The sequence below is a fragment of the Belonocnema kinseyi genome, chromosome 4 (assembly GCF_010883055.1).
Source record: "Belonocnema kinseyi isolate 2016_QV_RU_SX_M_011 chromosome 4, B_treatae_v1, whole genome shotgun sequence".
In the NCBI taxonomy this organism is placed as follows: domain Eukaryota; kingdom Metazoa; phylum Arthropoda; class Insecta; order Hymenoptera; family Cynipidae; genus Belonocnema; species Belonocnema kinseyi.
The window spans coordinates 119887596-119894882 of NC_046660.1; positions in this window are offsets into that span (position 1 = coordinate 119887596).

Consider the following 7287-nt stretch of genomic DNA (forward strand, 5'->3'; position numbering starts at 1 on the left):
AAATTACTTACAATACAAACTGAATAAGGTCCTTCAAACGGCTGTCAAATTCGCCACCGCCAAACTAGGTATAAACGGATGAAATGTTGCATGCAATATTTTAATCACCGGTCAGTACAGTTAGTTTTTTCGCGAAAATGTTCTTGTTTTTGTTTTTGTTTTTTGTAATTGAAAGTGGAGTGTATTTTCTTTCTTGAAAATGGCGCGCGGTATATAGTACACGTTAATATACGGATAGCGAGGGCCTTCAGCTGGGGGAAGGTAATGTAACTGCGGTTTAGAATATTAAATTTTTAAAAACATGTGATTATTTAAACATATGATTATTGTTTATTTTTGGAATTGAACCAGAGATTCTTATAATGTTCGACAAATTTATATTTGTTCAGACAATTTTATTTGCTTAAGGATGTACATTACGTACAATCACGTACAATCAATCTCAAAAGTATCCTATCTTTAAAATGATTTATAAAATCAACAAAAAAAATCTACTAATAATTTCTGTAAATCTTGATGGAGGCTTCTGAGCACAATTTGGAAAAAATTAATTCAGGTTAAAATTGTTTATTTAACCATAGTTACCTAAAGGTTTACTTTTTTCTTCCTTTTTATGAAAGAGTTACGATTTTTATTTAATCCTAATGATCAAGGTCACATTTGACTTTTCCAGGGACTCTCTAAATTTTTATTAGGGTTCATTTTATTTTCAAAAATTAATTTAGAAATCATACTGTTATTATTGTTATAAAAAATCATAGTTTAAACTTTACTCGACACCTCCGAAATAGAATTGTAGAGAATCCTTCAAAGAATAAAATGAAACCTTGATCATTAGGATTAAATAAAAATTGCAACTTTTCCCTAAAGAGAAAGGGAAAACTAGAACTTTAAATAACTACGGTTAAATAAACATTTTTCACCGGAATTATTTTTTTCTGCAGTGTGTTTAGAAGCCTCCATTAAGATTTACAGAAATCATTAATAGATGTTTTTGTCGATTTTATAAGTCATTTTAGATAGGCAACTTTTGAGATTGATTGTACGTAGTTTACATCCTTAAGCAGTTTTCTTTCGAAAACTTTTGAAAATTAATATAAAATGAAAAATATATACAATTATTTTTCTGACTCTGTAGACCATAGAAAGAATATATTGACCATCTTTCAATTTTTGTAACGAACTGAATTTGTTTAAGCAATTATTTTTCCCCAAAAATATGTTTAAAATCGTATTGTATGAATTAAACATAATATTAAATGATTTTAAGCAGGAGTAAATTCTCCGAATAAAGTTTAAAGATATCGAAAAAAAATGCTTTGGCAAATAAAAATTCCTCAAATAAATCCCAATTTGAGAAAAAAGTGGACATCTCCAGCTCAATATTTATAAATTGTGAAATTAAACAATAACTAAGTTTAAATGATCAATAATGTTTTTAAAAAAATTTACTACTCTAAAAAATGACCAGCTATTACAGGCAATTTAGAAACTACGATCATTTAAAACATTTGATCAAAATAAATAATTATTTAAATACGTTACATTTATTTAAACAATTCAAAATGTCTTCTGAAGCAATGACAAATATTAAAACTGTCCATTAATAATTATTGTGTTTTTTTAATGACGACAGAAAAGTGGTTGCTTTTAATTAAAATTTTTTTAGAAACTTTTACTGAATGTAAGTTGAGGCTTTCATAGTTAATCGATTTTTATTTTATTTTAAAATAGTTTTTTCTTGGTCGAAAAAGGAATAATTTAGGCCGCTGTGCACATTGAAATTCAATAATTATTTTGTTTGGACCTCCCTATTTTGTTTTGGACACTTCAAAATTTCGAAGGCTTGCTTTCAGGTCTTTCAGTAGTAATATGTCGAAACTGAAAAAGTGTTTATTAGTAAGAAAAGTCAGATTTTTGCAATTTACACAGATTAAAAAAAATGCGGCACTCATTTTAAAAAAGAAATAATAAAACATAATATTTCCTACTAGATAAATATAAATTACACTGGTTTTTAACTGGAAAAGTTGAATGAAGCATATAATTAAGAAATCTTAACCCCAAATACCTGTTCGCACTATAATTCTTCTAAGTTTCAACCCGATCAAACAGAAACAATTCTCAAACAGAAAAAAGTTCAACATTATCCTGAGCTGGGACTATGAGTCCTTACATATAGAGCTGTAATTTCCACAATAAATGTTACAGCTTTTTGGAATCATCATCGCTGTCTCTAAAATAAAAAGTCTGATCTATTTATTCTAGAAGTACTCTTGTCGATGAAGTGAAGGTATCTGATGCTCCAGGTAAACGATTAAAGCGGTTAAATTCAGTTTTTTACTTCATAAAGACGGGCATTTCAGCTTTTAAGGGCTATAAAGCGACCCTCGTGGTACACATTAAATATTACTTTTGGAACGTGGGTAACAGCAGAAGAATTAACCGTTATAATAGTTGTTCTAAGTTGCAATGGATTGCCTAATATTTCCCCTTCTTTTTATATTTTATAGGCATCCTCACTAACCTACTTATGATGCAGGTGTAAACGTGTTCCCCAAGTATTTACTTTGTCGATAATAAGCAAATTTGCTGATCTGTGGGGTTTTCGAAAATTCATAAGAAAGTTACTAACAAGCATTTAGTTTTAGAGTTGGAGAATGTCAACAACGAAAGGATGAAGATTGTATCTCGACTTCTTTTCCCGTTCGTTCATCCACTTTTGCTTCTTCCGCTAATCCAGGGTTTCCGGAAATCGTCACGTTCCATGTCGCGATGACTACCTTCTTCATTTAAAGGACTTGAACCTGCACCTGAACCTAAAGATCTAACCAGACCCTATGGCTTATTGCTTATTCCTATTGCTTTACCTATATATGTATACTTCCCCAATGTAATTACTTCCAGATGTGACCTTCATCACTATTCTACGCCTATGCTCTATTGCCTAAACTATACTATATAATTATACTATACTATGTCTATGGCCACTGTGCCTCTATATTCTATGCCTATGGGTATATGGAAGGTAGCTCACTTTCCTATTTACATGATAGTGTGGGCGTCGCTATGGACTCAGGAATATAACGCCTATATCTTATTCCTCATTGTTACATTCGGGTGGCTTTTGAGTGATTGCTGGAGAGTATAAATAACAGATTGCCTTACCTCGAGTGCAGCATGGTCTTTCGAAAAGGAAAATTTGAGGACCTGCGGGTGCTATTCATTACAGGTAGCATGTTTCTCATTTCTTGGATTACATAGATTTATGTATTAACTTACTAGTAACTAGAATATACTTTGTGAAGTGGGGAAGCTGTTTGACTAAACCTGTTTGGAGAAGTTTTCATTATTATTTATTACTATTAATATTAATTTATTCACTTTGAATGTTTAAAATTTGTTGAAAAATATTTTTATAACATTTTTTGGTTATTGCTTATAACATTATTCGTAAACAAATATATGGCGCACTATTAAATTCTTGGGTATTGAGTTGAATGCTCTTTGAGTCACATCGAATTTTTTGGATAAATATTTTGACAATTATACTTTACGGAAGGAATTAAATTAAATTTAACTGTCGTTTTCACCTTTCAGCATTAAATAAGATTGGATTGCCTTCACTTCATATCGAATTCAACACGATTTAAGAATATTCATTCATTAAACAAAATCATCATTGGATTGAACAGGATTAAAGTGAGACGCAAATAGTTGAGGTTCATAGGAATTACAACTCAGCGACAGAAAACGTCATTCATTTACATTTTTGTACTCCTTATTCTTTCCGGGTTTTTAATATCGATTAAAAATACTAAATCATAAGCTTTTTGTAAAAGAAATGTTCTTCCAAATTGATTGTAAAATTTATTTTACTTTTTTTTCGACGATGGACCCTTCCTTAGCTTAAAAAAGCTTAGGTTGATTCCTTTGTAAGAGCTATGTGATTGAACAGTGGTGTTATTGTTCTTTATTTGCAAGCAATTATGTGAAAATAAGCGTTAATTGCGAGCCATTGCGTACTTTTTAATTGCAAGTTTCTTAAAGGAAAAACTCCAATAATTCTTTCTAGCCCCAAAACAACTATACAGAAAAATTTTCTTTCTCGATGACAAGTTAACTATTTAAATTTTCATTAAATATTTTAAACCTATTTTACACCATTAAGCCATTTCCATTTCGGGGTAGGCGTGACTCACTCGGTAGGGGAAATGAGTAGTGTGTGGAAGGGATAGAGATTTTTCAGATTGATCCAGAATTCTCGTGCTATTTAAGTATATAACACGTTCGTTCCGCAACACTGCTCCGACCCAGGTTGCTTATCAATCTCTCTAGCAATCACCCCAAGCGAAGAACCTCACGAAGTCGTTATGTAAGGTTACCCACTTGGGTCCATTAGTAGCCAAGGTCTTTGTTTCAGGCGTCATTTACTCTACTGACACTCTTTTTATTAACTATTTGCCGCCATACTTTCCTGTCCTGGCACACTTCTTTTCTTCTTTTATGTCCATGCATTTTTTCATGCAGGCTCTCCTGTTTCTGTGACTTCTTATGTCTCTTCTAACGAGGGTCTCATTCACACATTCTAACCATTCTTTCCGCGGTCTACCTCTGGGCACGCTGCCATTTACTATACCTTGATACACTTGTTTCGTTAGTCGTTCATTTGACATTCTCTCAACATGTCCGAACCATCTTAACCGATTTCTTTCCCATGTGTCTACTAGCGTCTCATCTGCACCACATTCTTTTAGAATGATCTCGTTACTTACTTTGTCCATCAGGGTTTTCCCGCATATTATGCACATGAATCTCATGTCAATTGCGTTAAGTTTACTCTTATCTTTTTCTTGATAAGTCCATGTCTCGCTACCGTATAGTACAGTCGGTACAAATATAGAATTATGTATTGCCATTTTAGCTTTATTTGATATATTTTTATTTCTGATATGGGGACCTGCTCTACCAATAACCTTCTTACCTTCATTTATTCGTCTATCTAATTCCTCATCTATCTTCCCGTCCCTAGTAAATAAGCTACCAAGATATGCGAACTTATCAACTTGTTCAATTCTCTCATCATTTAATAAAATATTGCATAGTGTTTTCTCATTCTTTCCTTCGAACACCATAGTTTTTGTTTTATTTGCGTTAATTTTGAGGCCCATGCTGTTCATGCTTGCATCTAGTTTATTCAACATTCTTTGTAGGTCTTCGATAGACTCTGCGATAACAACCTTATCATCTGCGAACGCTAACCCACGTACCCTTATTGTTTCGAGATCCACACCCTCTTCGTCGAAGAGAACCATTCTTAAACACTTGTCCATAAATAATATAAATAACCATGGAGACCTAACGCATCCTTGTCTAACACCTTGAATAATATCGAAACATTCACTCAGTTTCCCATTTACACCCGCTTTGCTACCTGTATATATTGTTTTTATAGCTTGTAAGATCCATCCATTGACTCCATACTTTTTCAGGACTTCCCAAAGTTTACTTCTATCTACCTTGTCAAAAGCTTTTCCTATGTGTACAAATGCGCAGAAAACTTTTTTTCCTACTCTCAAACTTTTTTCTGTTATTTGCCTTAAGCTGAATATTTGATCCATACATGACCTTGCTGGCATAAACCTACTTTGGACTTCCCAAATCTTTGCTTCTGTTATTTCCATTATCCTACAAATAAGTATTTTTGAATATATTTTACTTACGGTTCTTAATAAGCTAATCCCTCTGTAATCATTGCACTCGCTTTTATCTCCCTTTCTCTTCTATATTGGTACGATAATCGCTTCTTTTCCAATCGTCTGGGACGTCTCACATCTCAAAACATAAATTTATCAATTCGCACAATCTATGTGGTATACACGCGCCACCGCGTTTAAGCATTTCAGCGTTAATACCGTTTACCCCGGCAGCCTTATCGTTTTTCAAGTTCTTAATTATGTCCCTAACTTCAGTGACACAGACTTTTTCAATTGAGTTTTCCATCGCATCGTTTTCAACATCGCTGTTGTGGTGTCCTATAGCTTCATCTCCGAATTGTCTCCTAAAATAGTCTCTGAAAGCCTCTAGTGTTCCGTCTGCATCATATACCATTTCCCCCCGACTATTTCTCATGTTGACAATTTCTGTACTTTTTTTTCCTTTCATTTTTTTATAAAGTAGTTTCCTGCTTCCTTCAAAGTCGTTTTGTATTTTTATCTCTTTTTCTGCTCTAATTGTATCTTTACTTTCTTTAACTAATCGTTTAAGTATCCTGTTTTCGCGTCTATAATCATTTCTACGTCTATTTCTTTCCTCATTGCTAAGACCTGCGATGTTAAAAGTTCTCTTGTATGCTTCTCTTTTTGCTTTTTGGGCAGCCTTAATTTCATTATTGCACCACGCATCACCAGAAATTCTTGGATCCCCAAAATTACCTAATACTCTTTTTGTATCCTGATTTTGGATGCCCACCCAACCGTTCATGTCTCCTAGTAGAATGATTCTTTCCCCATGTTCGCAAATGTTTATTGTGTCATTTAAAGTGTCCAAGAAGGCGTCTTTTATTTCTCTAGGATCACTATCAACCGGCGCGTAGCATGCTATGACAAATAGTCTTCTGGTTCCTACTTTCATTCTAGTCCACAGCAGTCTGGGAGACACGAAACCACGGTCTTCGAGATGCTGCTTTGCTCCTTCATTCAAAATCAGACCTACTCCTTGTTTACCATGTGATTCACAGTCTACTCCTGACCATATTTCAAATCCGCTTTTCAACACGCCGTTTTTTATGTCTTTAGTTTCGCATCCCTTTTTCTTTGTTTCGGGCACACATAAAATATCTAGTTTCTTTACGTCCATAGTTTCACGCAATTCTTTTACCTTCAGATCATTTACTCCCCTAGCATTCCAAACACCCAGTCTCCATTCGTCGCCTGAAACATGACCTTCAGATTTTCCGTGTGCATGCCTTTTGTCATTAAAAGTTCCAGTCCTTTCCGAGGCTTTTTTAAAGTTTGTATTATACATTGTTTAGATTATACGCCCAACTAACACCTTTATGCAATAAGTTTATTTTCTGAGTCGAAATCATGTTAAAGTTAAGTATCAAATCGTCATATGGTGGAGATTGTAGTTCTAGCGTCAGTCCCACCAAAAACTTCAGATAATAAGGGAGGGTTGGGAGATGGGGAAGGTAGAACTGGAATCGAGAGAGTCGCCTTGGGTTTGTGTTTCTGTTTCCATGCTGAGAAGGTCACCAGCCTTCAGCAGCGTTACAATAAAAAGCGA